Genomic DNA, 15,879 nt, shown 5'->3' on the forward strand with positions numbered 1-15,879 from the left:
GTCCCTTCCGACATTTGTACCATCCTCCAGGTTCTGCAGTCCTTCATACCTCGTAACATGGCCCAGACTCTCCAACTCCTCCTTCCTCTGCAATGTTCCCCAGAAGGGCACTGGAGGATGGTGTGGGTTACAGAGATATGGAGGGACATCAGGACGGGAGGATTTTGCAGACATTAGGAATATATTGACTTGAGGAGGTTTCACAGTTTATGAATGTTGTAGGGACTGGAGGAAATTGCAAAGATAGGGATAGTTTTAGATTGGAGGATTCTGCAGAAAACCTTTACGTGGTTAAAGGCAGGATTCTTAGCAGCGTGCAGGAACAAAGGGATCCTGTGTCCCTCAGGTTCCCACCCAAGTTGACAGGCTGTTAAGAAGGCGGATGGTGTGTTGGCTTTCATTAGCAGGGGGATTGAATTTAAGAGATGTGAGATTTTGCTGCAGCTCTCCAGAACCCCAGTTAGACCACACTTCGAATATTGTGAACAGTTCTGTTCGCTTCATTATAGGGAGGACGTGGAAGCTTTAAAGACAGTGCAGAGGAGATTGAGCAGGATGCTACCTGGACGGGAGGGCATGCCCATTGAAGGTAGGTTGTGGAAGCGAGGGCTTTTCTGATCACAGCGAAGGAGGAATGAATGGTGACTTGATAGAGGTTTACAAGGGAATGAGAGGCATAGATAGAGAGGATAACTAGAGACTACTTCCCATGGCGAAATGGCTATCACAAGGGGACATAAGTTTAAGGCAATTGGCGGAAGGTTTAGCTCAGATATCAGAGGGATATGGGCCAGGTGCTGGCAGGTAGGACTAGATTGAGTTGGGATATCCTGTCGGCATGGATGGGACTGGTATGTTATTTACACAGAGTGTAGTGGGTGCGTGGAATAGACTGCCAGCCATGGTAATAGATTCAGACACATTACAGACATCTAAGCAACTCTTGGATACGCACATCAATGATAGTAAAATGTAAGGTATGTAGGTTCGTTTCATCTTCAGAGTAGGATAAAAGGTCATCACAATATTGTGGGCGGAAGGGCTTGTACTGGAATGTGCTATTCCATGCTTTAAATAGCAAGGGTTGTGGTGGCAGCAAGAGGTTTCGGGAAGCGGGAGAGGATGCGATCTGAATGAAGTGACACAAATAGGAGGCGTTGCTAAAGTTGTATGAGGTAACAGAGACAGCAATGCTCTGATCTGGAGCAGATGACCCAGACTGGGAGAATTGTGGGACTGGAGGTGCTTTCACAGGGAGGGAGGAGCATAGAGCTACAGGAGGTTACAGAAATGTGGAGAGCTGTCGGGCCTACAGGAGTTCATGGAGATGGGGAGGTTGGGAGGAATGGAGCAGTTTACAGGGATAAGGATGTTGGTAGGATGGGGTGTTTTACACAGACAGGAATGTTTCAGGTGAATGGAGCTGGGTACAGAGATAAAGTGGGTTGTACAGATTGGAAAAACAAATAGACGTATGGAGGGTAGTCATCACTGAAGATGTTTATAGACACAGGAAGGCTTAGGTGCTGCAGGTTATTTAGATAAAGGGGGTGTGGAGTCAGACAGATTCTCCAAGTGACAAAGACAGCAATTTTGGTTGGAGACAGTTTCACAGATTAGGGAGCGTTAGTAACCTCCTCCAGTTTGGTCAGAGTGGGAAGGGTTGGAGGGGAGGGTGATGTTTACACATGGAAGAGCTGGAGAAGATTGTGGAAATGAGTAGATGGATGGAGACACTGGAGGAGCTTACATTGACAGGGTGGGTGCTGGCAATGAAAAGATATCACATAGATAGAGGGTCTTGGAGGAACTGTATTGAAAGAGTCACAGGCATTAGAATGACTTCTGCAGATTGGGAGTATTACAGGGACTGAGAGGATTGTAGGGTCTCCACAGATTGATCGTGTCTTTAAGAATATATAGATACGAAATTCTTAAACCCAATGTATGCAGTCTTCATTTCAAGACCAGAGCCTTATTATCCCTCACCAGCCAAGGATCCCTAACCCTGACAGCTTTTCCCTTTATCCCAATGGGGCAGACTGGTCCTGGATTCTTCAAATCACACTTTGAAAAGCCTCCCATTTGCCAGTTGTTCCTTTTCCTTTAAACGGACTCACCCAATCGATTGGAATCATAATGTGGAGGTGCTGGTGTCGGACTGGGGGTGTACTAAGTTAAAAATCACCCGACACTCGGTTCCAGTCCAACCGGTTTATTTGAAAGGACTAGCTTTCAGAACACTGCTTCTTCATCAGGTGGTTGTGGAGCACAATCCTAAGGTACAGAATTTATAGCAACAGGATGGCAGTGTCATAGAACATAATATCAAAAAAATTTAGTTTAAGCCTTTCATCTGTTACAGTGATCACCAGCGCTTCCAAAGCGAGTTGGATTATAACTGGGCGTTGTGCAATTTTAATTTCACAGCATTGACGCTGGCCAGATCCTGCAGAATGGCCCCAAACCTGGCCCTGTTCCAGTATTCCTCTTCAATCTGTGGAGCTGCTGATCTTTTTCCATAACTATGTTAAAACGAAGACAGTTGTGGGCACTGGACCCAAAGTGCTCTCTGAATGACACTTCAGTCACTTGCCCGACCTCGTTTTCTGAGGGGAGGTCCACTGTTGCACCTGCCTGAGTAGAGTAGGGCCCTCTGCATATTGATTTAGGAACCTTCCTTGGACACCTTTGAAAAATTGCTCTCCGTCCAGGTCTTTTTATACTCTAGGTGGCCCAGTCAATACAGGGAATATTAAAATCTCCAGCCTGCACTCCTCTATTATTCCTATAGTTATCTGCAATCTCTCTATACATCTGCTCCTTTGGTATCTGTTGGGTCTACAACAGTCTACAATACAGTCCCAACAAAGTGACCACCCCCCTTCTTCTTTCTAACTTCTAACTATGTGGAATTTTAAATGAATATATGTTTTAATAATTGGAATTAACAATCCATAAATAAGTATTGATAAAAATCCAAACACAGAGAAAGACAACAGTTCACTCTCATGTGGTCTGCAGGACATCCCCACAGCAAAGTGTTTGCTTCTCAATGACCCTGTGAAATGGGCGAGCCAGCTGCTTCGCTCAAGGGCAGCAAGGGATGGGCAATAAAGGCTAGTCAGACAGAGACACCCACTTCCCATACCTGATTTTTTAAAAAATCCATTCAGATTGGTCCCAGCACAGTTCCAGTGGAACAATGTCCTGGCCAATCACATTGGTAGATTTATGGACAGGGCTTTAAACTGACAGAGAGGATGCAGGGACATGCTTCAGGTGAAAGGAGCTTTCCAAATCCAAAGAGAAAACATGAAGCATCAGAGCAGCGTGGGAATGTGACTGAAGACAACAGAAAGGAACAGGATGGGACAAAGTTTAACTAAAACTGTCGATCAGCAAATCCATTTGTGACAGGAAATTGTGGGAACGAGTAACTTATGTTTTTTATTAATGGACAAAGTCTCTGCACAAGGTAGATGGATTTGTGACACAGAGATAAAAGGGATTTAGACACCAGAGAGATGTGGTTACAGGGCGAACAAAAGGTGGAACGTAAATATTCAATGGTTCACAACCTTGTGCAAATTCAGGCAAAATGGACGATGCAAACAATAATGGGTAAGAAAGGCATGACCGAGAAAGGATTTGGCATCAGATCATGAAGTAGAGTCAGTCTGAATGTAAACTCTGGCTCCTACTTGCCAAGGACACAAGCAGCAGAACAGTTTTCGACCACCCACCGAACAGCATTTCATGGCTCATCACTGCAATAAATAGGAATTCATTGGAATGTTTAATACAGGCACGGTGAACACTGAGTGAAACGTCAATATTCGCAAAGGCTGGGACAATCACACTGACAACAGTGATATTGGAAGAGGAGTTCAGAGAATTTTTTTCAGTGTTTCTTAGAATAACACATTGTGCAACTGGCGAGGGACGTAACTGTCTCAGAGAGACTGTTGTGTGATAAAACTTCGTGAATGAGTAATGTCACCTGGAGAGATCCTCTGGGAAATTGTGATAAAGTGCAGTTTAAAGAAATGTAAAGTTTTAAAGTGAATCACAGAAAGGACAAGCTACAACTAGAAACAAAAATAGCCAATTACATGAGTTTGAGAGGAGAACTGACCATGGTAAACAGGCTAAACAGACTGAAATATGTGCCTGTAAATGAACAGTGGAAAACATTTGAAGGAACAGTGTAAAATACTCAACAAAAGGACATTCCACTGAAACAGACAAAAACTCAGCAAGAAATCCCCACCGGTCCCTCACTCAGGATAAAATGGATCATATTAGATTATGAGGCTGAGAAGATCACCACAAAGTACTTTAAATCCTGAAGTGAGAGAGAGTTTTAGAGTAAGTTTTAAAGGGATTGCAATGGGTCTGCTAGCAGGAGGAGGGCAATGGGAAGGGGAATCGTTGTCAAGGTTTATTGACACGATACGAACATGGAGAGGTGAAGGTGCTGGAGGTGGTGAGAATGTTACAGAGAGTGGTCAGGGCCTGAACGGTGTTACAAAGCCAGGACGGATTGCTGCAGCTGAAGGGGTTTGCAGAGGTAGGGAGGGATATATGTATTTTTATTTGTTCATTCATGGGATGTGGGTGTCACTGCCTGGAACAGCATTCTTTGACCCCATGCAAATTACCCAGAGATTGTTGGGGCCCTGGTGGATAAATATAATACTTTGCTGGCCACAGGTGAAGTGCTGAATGACTGGAGGATCACTAATGTGGTTCCATTGTTCAAAAAGGGTAACGGGGTAGGCCAGGTAATTACAGAGCAGATAGTCTGACAGCAGGGGGAGGGAAATTATTTTGAACTACTGTGAGGATGAATCAACACTTGCAAAGGTAAGGATCAACTCGGTTTAGTCATCACGGATTTGGCAGAGGAAGATACTGTCTGAGGAATTCAGTTCAGTTTTTTTTAAAATGGTGCTTTAGTATATTGATGAAGGCAGTGCAGATGATGTGGTTTACATGGACTTGAATAAGTCCTTAAACAAGATCCAACATGGAAGGCTGGTCCAAAAGGACTGGGTTCCAAGGCAAGTTGGCAAATTGGATGCAAAATTGGTGGACAGAATACTTTCACCGGGTGTACCACAGAGATCTGTGCAGGAACCATTGAACATTAATAACTCGGATGTGAAAGCAGAAGGTATCATCAGTCGGTTTGCAGATGACATGAAAGGTGAGGGTGTTGTTCACAGCGAGGAGGATGGTCTCCATCTGCAGTCTGATGTCGATCGGATGATAATCTAAGCAGAGTTTAGTTCTGATTGAAGTGAGGTAATACTCTGTGCGAGGTACGATAAGAGAAGAACAGACAAAATGAACGGTAGGTCATTGCGGAGTACTGAGGAATACAGGGACCTTGAAGGACAAGTCCATAGATCCCTAAAGGTGTCAGCACTGGGAGACAGGGTGGGAAAGGCACCTCAACTGGGAGCAGGAGATGGATCCATATCCTGGTGGGGTGAATTGCTCGAGCTGCTTGAGAGGGTATAACCTTGTTCTGGCAGGGTGTTGGACCTTAAATAAACGTAAGGCCAGAAAGAAGATTGAGGCTGGTGCACGAGTTAAAGACAGCAATTTCAGCAGACAAGGCAGGCAAGAACATAGCAGGGAATGGGGGAAAACTGATGATTAAACTGCATTTATTTCAATGTAAGGGGTCAGACAGCTAAGGAAGATGAACTCAAAAGCATGGATTGGAACATGGGACTGGGATATTATAGTTATTACAGAAACACAGCTGAGGGAGGGGCAGGACTGGCAGTTCATTGTTTAAAGGTAGAGATGCTACAGGAAGGCGAGGCAAGAGAGGACGTGTGGTGGTGGGGTTTTGATTGCATGAATCATCCTAGCAGTACTTTGAGAGGATATTCGTGTGGGATCGCCCAGTGAAGCTATGTTAGTGGAACTGAGAAATAAGAATGGGTCATCACTTTGATACGATAGGACTGCTGACCCAGAATAATCTGTGGCAGACTGAGGAACAAATATGTCGGAACATCTTAAATATCAACCATAATAATAGGGCTGGAATGGCACGGTTTTTGAACTTTCCAAACCTAGACTGGGACTGCCAGTGTTCAGTGTTTAAGGGAGGAATTTGGTAATTGTGTTCCAGAAAACTCCCAATCAATATGTAAATAGCCTGAAAAGAGAAAGGGGCAAAACCTGACCTCCCCTTGGGAATTAAGGTAGGGAAAGGGACTGAGGTGTGAGTGGGAAAGCATTTTGCCAAAGTGACCACAGTTCTAGTAGTTTGAAATTCAGCTTTGGAAAAGGACAGGCCTGGTCCACAAGTGCAAGTTATAAAATGGAGCCTGACCAATCTTGATCGTATTAGCCAGGAACTTTCAAAATGTGATTGGGGAAGGGAATTATTTACAGGGAAAGGGAAGTTTGGCAAGTGAGAATATTTTAAAAGTGAGATAAACTGATCGATCACCACCAGCATGTTCCTGTTTGTGTGCAGCTCAATGCTGACAGCATTCGGAAACACTGGCTGTCCATTGAGGGTCTGGTCAAGGAAAAGGGGGCACATGTCAGGTATAGCCAGCTGGATCAAGGGAATCCCTGAGGATATACAGGGACTGTTGGAATACACTTTGGGTGGAAAACAGGAATGGAGAAAGGCTAAATGAAATAGCCTCAGCAGAGAAGGAAAGGGGAATCCAAAAGTGATTGTATCAGTATATTAAGAGTGTATAAGTAACTCAGGACAAAATAGTGTCCATTAAAAATCAATGAGGCCATCGATGTTTGGAACTGCAGGATATTTGCTAAGATCCTAAACAATTTTTTCATTCCAGAACTTACTGTGGAGAAAGACTGGGGAACTCAGGGAACAGGAGTAATACATGAGACCGCAATTGGAGTTCTCTGCAATTCCAGTCTCTCTGCTACAGGAAGGATGTTGTCAAACTTGAAAGGGCTCAGAAAAGATTAACAAGGTATTGCCCGGGTTGTTGGTGAATAATCTGGGGTTACTGTCACTGGAGAATCGGAGACTGAGGGGTGACCTTACAGAGGTTTAATAAACATGGGGGCCATGGATAGGGTAAGCATTCAAGGCCTTTTCCCAGAAGTTGGGGAGTCCAAAACTGGAGGGCATAAGTTTAAGGTTAGAGGTGAATGGTTCACAGAGGGACTGAAGAGACAGCTTCTTCACACACATGGTGATGGGTTATGGAATGAGCTGAAAGAGAAAGTAATGGAGACTGACACAATTACAACATTTAAAAGGTATCTGGATGGGCATCTGAATTGTGAGGGTGTAGACGTATATGGGCCAAATGCTGGAAAAGGGAATGGATTTATTCAGATCTTCTGGTAAGCCTGGACGAGTTGGGGACTGAAGGGTATGTTTCTATGCTGTATATCTCTATGACTTGAAAAGAGTGCATGTTATAAAAGAGGTGGTGCTGGAGGTTTTAAAACACAAAGCCATGGCAAGTTCCAGAATCCGATTAAATGCATCACAAGGGTAGAGCTTATACAATTAATGTTAAGGCTTCGGTTAGTGTTTTAGTGCAGAGGGACCTCCGGGTTCAGGTACATAATCCTTGAAGTTTGCATCACAGGATGGATAAAACAGTGCTTGGCATGCCTGACTATTGCTCAGTCCATTGAGTGGAGGATATGGGACGTCATGTTGAGATTGCACAGACATTTGTGAGGCCTGTTCTGCAATACTCTGTCCAGTTCTGGTCGCCCCAGTTATAGGGAGGATATTATTAAGCTGCAGGGGGTTCAGAAGAGATTTACCAGGATATTGCTGGGTATGGAAGGCCTGAGTTCTGAAAAATGGCTGGATAGGCTGAGTCTTTTTTCACTGGAGCCTGGAGGTTGAGACATGATGCTATAAAGATTTATGGAAAAAAAATGAGGTACATAGATCAATTTAATGGTAGTTGCCTTTTCCTCAGGATGGGGGAGTCTCAAGAGGAGGGGCCACATTTTTAAGGTTAGAGGGGAGAGGTGTTCAAAAAAAAAGATATGGGGCAATTTGCTACACAGAAGGTGGTTTGAGTGTGGAATGAACTTCCTGAGAAAAGGGTTGATGTAGGTACAATTAAAACATTTAAAAGATATTTGGATAAACAGGTGAATAGGGAAGGGTTGGAGTGATATGGGCCAGCAAAAGCAGCTGGGAAGAGTTTAGTTTTAGATTATGGTGAGTATCAACTGAAGGGTCAGTTTCCATGCTGTGTGGCGTTATGACAAGAATATGGTTTGATTCCATTATTGAAGAAAGGATCAGGGCTGGGTCCACTGATGTGCATCATCGACATAAACAATTTGGTTGAAAATATAGGAGTGATTGTGCGAAAGTTTGTTGATGATCAATTGAATGGTGTCGTGGGCAGTAAATACGGTTATCAAAGGGGATACTGACCAACTGGGCCAGTGGACCAAGGAATGAAAGATGGAGTTTAATTCAGCTGTTGGATTTTGTTAAGACAAACCAGGGAGGACTAATACAGTTAATGGAAGGGCTCTGGCCAGAGTTGTTGACCAGAGAGAGAAAGAGAGAGAGAGAGAGAGAGAGAGAGAGAGAGACCAGGGGGTGCCAGTTACATTGTTCCTCGGAAATGGCATCACAGGTGGACAGGTTGGGGAAAGCGACATTTGGCACATTTGCCGACATTGGCCAGCACTTTGTTACATACGTTGGAGATATTTGTAACATTGTCCTAAATATTTCACTTGGGCAGAGGAGGCCAAGGGGTGACTCTAAGAATGGTGAATAACCAAGGGTAGGTGAGTCCAAAACTAGAGGATATAAACGGGAGGTGAGAGAGCAAGGATTTAAAGAGGGAGCTGAGGGGGAACATCATCCACAGAGGATGGTGCATAGACGGAATAGACTGCCTCAGGCACATGGGAGAAACAAGAACAATTACAGCATGGAAAAGACATTTGAGCAGGTACATGGAGAGGAGAAGGTTTGAAGAGCTAAGGGCCAAAGGCAGGCAAATGAGACTCATTCAGTTTAGGTAACATGGGCAGCATTGAAGAGTTGGACCACAGGTTCTGTTTCCGTGCTGTATCACTCTGTATCCAGTTAAAGAGGATTAGTGTACCAAAATAAGGCATGTTGTAGACACTGAAGCAAGTTACAGCGATGGGTATGGTAGTCTGGAATGCAGTACATTTCAAATATGTGGAGGGACTATCGGGAAGGGAGGAGGTTACAGGGACAGGGACTATTGTAGGAGTTAAAAATGACTGAAGACACTGGTGCACAAGCCATGCCACAGATACAGTGTTGCAGAGTAATGAATCTTAGTACAGTGTTGGAGGGAGAACGCAGAACAGAAATATCCCAGGCAGCATTCACAAACTCTCGTCGGAGACCTACTCTCCCGTCTGTTGTACTGATGCTCACTAAGACAGCACAGGACTGAATTGATAACTATGAACTCCCGATGCTGTCTCAGTGCAACATAAGTTAAAGTAGACGTGGTGATTGAGCATGGGGTGTAACTGTACTGTACTGTGCTCCCCCTCCAGCACTGTATCTATGTCATGTCTTGTAAGTGATGTTTGGAGCCCTCTCATTGCTCTCTGCTCTGTGCACTATGAGTGATCTTACCTCACTGCAGGATTTATTGAAGGCTCCAGATCTCCCTTCCCTTTGTCTCTCTGGCTGACCAACTATCTTCAATGAGGTGATGGATGAGACACACAGCAGTTGGGAAGTCTATTGAGTCAGTAACTTCCTGAGTACCTACAGGAGACAGAGAGATAGACAGAATGGGAAATTAGACTGATGCAGTGAGGGTTACACAAGGAGAATGGAAATGAGCCCAAACAGATATCTGGAAAATCCCAAACTCCATCCCAGGCCGGTGCTGTTGCGTCTCTCTGGAGTGGAGAATTCTGTTAGCTCAGGATCTAGAGTAGCTGCAAGAGTGAGAGACGCTGACAGAGGCAGCAATTAGACCCACACAGTGAGGGTTACTACATGGAGAGAGACTAAGTGATATCACTGGAGTGCTGGAAGACTTCAGGATCACACAGTCATGTTAGAAGAATGGGTGTAGCTTCATGTATCAGTGCTCAGGGATTAGCAACCAGTGAGCAGGTGAAGTGATGGTGTAATAACATTATTGTTAGGGTATTTGTCCAAAACCTCAGCTAATGTTCAGGAGAGGCAGGTTTGAATCCCACCATAACATATGGTGGAATTTAAAATCAATAATTTTAAAAATAGCAATGAACAACCGTTAAACAAATATGAAACCATTGCTGATGTACAAAAATCACAATCCCTTCGATTAGATTCCCTACAGTGTGGAAACAGGCCTTTCGACCCAAGAGTAACCCACTCAGACCCATCTCCCTCGACCTAATACACCTAACACTGTGGGCAATGTAGCATGGCCAATTCGCCTGACCTGCGCGTCCTTGGACTGTGAGAGGAAACCGGAGCATCCAGAGGCAATTCACGTTGACACGTGGAGAATGTGCAAACTCCACACAGTCGCCCGCGGCTGGAATCGAACCTGGGACCCTGGTGCTGTGAGGCAGGAGTGCTAATCACTGAGCTACCGTGCTGCCCACTTGCCCTTTCAACAACGAGATCTGATCATCCTCACGTGGTCTGCATGACATACCCACAGCAAAGTATTTGCCTCTCAATGGTCCTCTGAAATGGCCAAGCAAGCTACTCAGCTCACGGGCAGCTAGGGATAGGCAATAAAGGCTAGTCAGCCAGAGACACCCACATCCCCTACGTGATTTATAAAAAAATCCAATAGGATGGTCCCACTGGAACCGTGATGGGACCAGTGTCCTGGCCAATCATGACAGTAGGTTTATGGACAGGGCTTTAAACTGACAGAGAGGATGCAGGGACAGGGTCCAGGTGAAAGGAGCTTTCCAAATTCAAAGAGAAAGGTGAAGCATCGGAACAGTATGGGGATGTGACTGAAGGTAATCAAAAAGGAACACGATGGGACAGCGATTAACTAAAACTGTACTTCAGTGAATAGGTTTGTGACAGGGAATTGTGGGAGAGTAAATTATGTTTTTTTTTCAATGGACGACGTCTTATCAATAAGGTAGATGGATTTGTGACACTGAGATAAAAGAGGTTTAGATAACAGAGAGACATCTGCTATTCTTCAGCCCACTATCCCAGTGTACTATTTGAACTGTTGTATCACAGATAACTTTCTTCACTGTCCACTTTACCAACAATTTCAGGGTCACTCAAAAAAGTTACTTCCCACAAAACCAATATTCCCATCCGAACCATTTATCCAAATGACAAACAACAGGGGACCCACTCCACCGCTGGTCACATGTCTCCAGTCAGAAAGGCAACATGTCTCCCATCACCCTCTGTCTCCTACCATCAAGCCTAATTTTGTATCCAGTTCACTAGCTCCTCCTGAATACCATATCCTTTTACATTGATCTGAGCTTATTACCCAGTTTACCATACAGAACGTAGAACACAGAACAGTACAGCACAAGACCCTTCGGCCATGATGCCATGCCCATCTTTTACCCGACTGGAAGATCAAACTAACTTACATACTCTTCATTTTGCCGATCCAAGAGTCTGTTAAAGTGTCCCATTACACCCACCGACCACTCTCTGTGTAAAGAACCTCCATCTGAAATCTCCCCTTACCCATCCTCCAATCACCTTACAATTATGCCCCCTTGTACCATGTATGACATGGGATAAAGAGGTCTCTCACTGTTCACTCTATCTTTGCCTCACACCATCTTGTTCACCTCTACCAAATCACACCACACTCTTCTTCACTCCAATGAGAAAAGCCTTAGCTCCCTCAACCTTTCTTCATAAGACATGCCCTCCAGTCCAGGTAGCATCCTGGTAAATCTCCTCTTTACCCTCTATAAAGCTTCCACATCCTTCCGATAATGAAGGGATCAAAACTGAACACAATATTCTAATTGGGATCGAAACAGGACTGTACAGAGCTGTAGCATAACCTCATGCCTTTAAAACTCAATCTCCCAGCTAATGAAAGCCAATACAACATATTCTTTCTTAACAACACTATAAGTTTGGTGGCAAATTTGATGGATCTCTGGTCATGAAATCCAAGATCCATCTGTTCCTCCACACTATTCAGCATTCTGCCTTTACCCCTGTATTCTGCATTCAAGTCTCACCTTCCAGAATACATCACTTCACACTTTTCCAGATTTGACTTCATCTGCCACTTCTCAGCCCAGCTCTACATCCTGTCAATGTCCCATTGCAACCTCCAGCAGACATCCACACTATTCACCACTCCACCAACCTTCATGTCATTGGCAAACTTACCTACCCACTCTTCCACTCACACATCCAAGTCATTCATAAAATCACTAAGAGCAGAGATTTTTTGACCTCTCCCTGCAGAAAACCACTGGTCACTGAGCTCCAGGCTGAATGATTTCCATCTGTCATCGCCCTCTGTCTTCTAAGGACCAGGATTTCTGTCTCCAGACAGGCAGGTTTCCCTGTATCCCATGCTCTGTACTTTCTCAATGAGCCATAAATGTGTTTTGTCACATTCTCAAAGGATTCAATAAGATTTGTGAGGCATGACCTGTCCCTTACAAAGTCATGATGACTTCCTCTAATCAAACTATGGTTTTCCAAGGAATCATAAATCCTGTATCTTAGAGTCCTCTCCAATAATCTGCACATCACAGACAGAAGACTGACAGGTCTGTGATTCCCAGGATTATCTCTATTCCCTTTCTTGAACAACGCATGGCTGATTCACCTAACCTGCACATCTTTGGGCTGTGGGGGGAAACCGGAGCACCCGTCGGAAACCCACACAGACATGGAGAGAATGTGCAAACTCCACACAGACAGTCGCCTGGGGCTGGAATTGAAATCACGTCCCTAGTGCTGTGAGGCAGCAGTGCTAACCACTGAGCCACCGTGCTGGCCCATGTAACTCTCTATAGCCCTGCTTCTGATCCTTGGTTCCTCAAGCTTAAATTAGCTTCCTTCTTCCTCTTGACTAGATGTTCTCCATCCCCTGGAACCATGTCAAATGCTTTGCTGTAGACAACGCTGACTGCGCTGCCTTCATTTATCGCTTGGTCAACTCCTCGAAGAGTCAATCCAGTTTGTGAAACACGGTTTCCCACTCACAAAGCCATGCTGACTATCTCTAATCAGCCCTTGCCTTTCCAAATATATGTAACTCCTTTCTCTCAGAATCTCCTCCAACAACTTACCTAGCACTGGGCTCACTGGGCTGTGATTTCCTGGCTACTCACTGCAGACCTTAAGTGATGGAACAGCATTAGCCACCCTCCAGTCTTCCGGTCGCTCATTGTGTGTATTGATAAAATAAATATATGTTAGGAACACTGCAATCTCTTCCCCAGATTCCCACAATATTCTAGGATCGACCTAATAAGCGACTGAGGATTGATCTACCTTTATTTGTTTTCAGATTCCAGCACTTTTTTTTCCTTTGTTGAGGATTCTTTCCAAGACATCACTATTTATTTCCCCAACTTCCTGAGCTTCCATGTCTTTCTCCACAGTAAATTCTGACAACACTATTTTGTCTAATATCTCACCCACCTCCGGACAGTTAAGGTGCCCTATTCTTTACCAAATTACTCTTTAGCCCTGATTGAAACTTGTGTAAAGTTTTCTGAAAATTCAAATAAATCGTATCTTCAGTCCAACCACTCCTACACCCGTATCTACTCTGCCATTTATATTCACAACAATAAAAATAAAATCCAACAGGCTCAAAAACACATCCTCTTTTTTATTAAAAGTGTTTCTAAGGGTCCAGTTGTTGTTCATTGACATATCCTTTCAAACATATTTCAGCTCCTGACCTACTATAGGCTAACACTGTTTGGTTTCAGACTGGCAGCAGAAAGGGTTATGGGAGTTCATGTTTATATCATGGTAATAGATGTTTTGGAAATAAGCACGGTCGTGGGGACTGAAGGACATTATGGAGATAGGGAGTGATGTGGGGACTGATCGAGATTATGGACACAGAGAGTGCAGTGGTGACTGAAGGACATTATGGAGATAGGGAGTGATGTGGGGACTGTATGAGATTATGGACACAGAGGGTGCAGTGGTGACTGAAGAACATTATGGAGATAGGGAGTGATGTGGGGCCTGATAGGGGCCAAAGAGATCTGCAGGGCTGTTGGGCCTAAAGGAGGTAGCACAGATCAGGAGGATGATGGGGATTGAAGGAGGTTACTCTGAACGGGAGGGTCATTGGGTCAGGATGAGATTATGGAGATAGGGAGGGTTGTGGGGCCTTTTGGAGGTTATGGAGTTAGGGAGGTTTGTGGGGAATGATTCAGGTTACATAGATAGGAAGAGTCGTGGGGACTGAAGGAGTTTATGGAGAGAGGGAGGGCTGTGGGGACTGAAGGAGGTTATATAGATAGTAAGTTTATAGAGAAGCACAGGAAAGAAGAGCAGGTATTGGCCACTTGACCACAGAGTCGGTCCCACCATTCAACATGATCACGACTGATCATTAACCCAGTACAGTATTCCTTCTTTCACACCTTACTCTGATATTATCGTGACTACTGGCATTTAGTGATACAGTGGGCTGTAGTAACTGGGATGGGGGTGGGGTGGGGGGGGGGTGTCTTACAGAGATAGGGAGGGTTGTGGAAGCTGGGACAGGTGACAGAAACAGGGTGGGTTTTAGGAAGGGGAGGACTTTACACAGATTTGGAGGAATGCAGGGATGGGACGTGATAACAATCACAGGGAAGATTTTGGAAGCTCGATCTGAGACGGGTACAGCTGAGAACAGAAGTGAGTCAATCAGTCAGGACAGGTAGGGACAAGGTAGGACTAATAAATTAAACTGCATTTATTTCAATGCAAAGGGCCTAACAGGAAAGGCAGATGAACTCAGGACATGGTTAGGAACATGGGACTGGGATATCAGAGCAATTACAGAAACATGGCTCAGGGATGGGCAGGACTGGCAGCTTAATGTTCCAGGATACAAATGCTACAGGAAGGATAGAAAGGGAGGCAAGAGAGGAGGGGGAGTGGTATTTTTGATAACGGATAGCATTATAGCTGTGCTAAGGGAGGATATTCCCAGAAATACATCCAGGGAAGTTATTTGGTGGAACTGAGAAATAAGAAAGGGATGATCACCTTATTGGGATTGTATTACAGACCCCTCAATTGTCAAAGGGAAATTGCCAAACAAACTTGTAAGGAGATCTCAGTTATCTGTAAGAATAATAGGGTAGATATGGTAGGGGATTTTAACTTTCCAAACATTGACTGGGACTGCCATAGTGTAAAGGTTTACATGGAGAGGAATTTGTTAAGTGTGTACAAGACAATTTTCTGATTCAGTATGTGGGTGTACCAACTAGAGAAGGTGCAAAACTTGACCTAAACTAAGGAAATAAGGCAGGGCAGGTGAGTGAGGTGTCAGTGGGGGGTCATTTTGGGACCAGCGACCATAATTCTATTCATTTTAAAATAGTGATGGAAAAGGATAGACCAGATCTAAAAGTTGAAGTTCTAAATTGGATAAAGGCCCATTTTGACGGTATTAGGCAAGAACTTTTGGAAGCTGATTGGAGGCAGATGTTCGCAGGTAAAGGGATGGGTGGAAAATGGGAAGCTTTCAGTAATGAGATAACAAGAATCCAGAGAAAGTATATTCCTGTCAGGGTGTAGGGGAAGGCTGGTAGGTATAGCGAATTCTGGATGACTAAAGAAATTGAGGGTTTAGTTCAGAAAAAGAAGAAAGCACATGTCGGGTATAGACAGGATAGATCGAGTGAGTCCTTAGAGTATAAAGGAAGTTGGAGTATACTAAAGAGGGAAAT

The 15,879-nt window shown here is 44.4% G+C and overlaps 1 long non-coding RNA gene across 1 annotated transcript in view; it reads right to left on the minus strand.

Annotated features, from left to right (window-relative positions):
* Positions 1-9,742, minus strand: part of LOC140486879 (uncharacterized) — a 47,230-nt gene extending 37,488 nt beyond the window's left edge. Inside the window, exon 1 of the long non-coding RNA XR_011962664.1 lies at positions 9,629-9,742. This is a non-coding gene — a long non-coding RNA (uncharacterized lncRNA). The remainder of the gene's footprint in view (positions 1-9,628) is intronic.
* Between the last annotated feature and the right edge of the window lie 6,137 nt (positions 9,743-15,879).

This window comes from Chiloscyllium punctatum, chromosome 16 (assembly GCF_047496795.1).
Source record: "Chiloscyllium punctatum isolate Juve2018m chromosome 16, sChiPun1.3, whole genome shotgun sequence".
Lineage (NCBI taxonomy): Eukaryota > Metazoa > Chordata > Chondrichthyes > Orectolobiformes > Hemiscylliidae > Chiloscyllium > Chiloscyllium punctatum.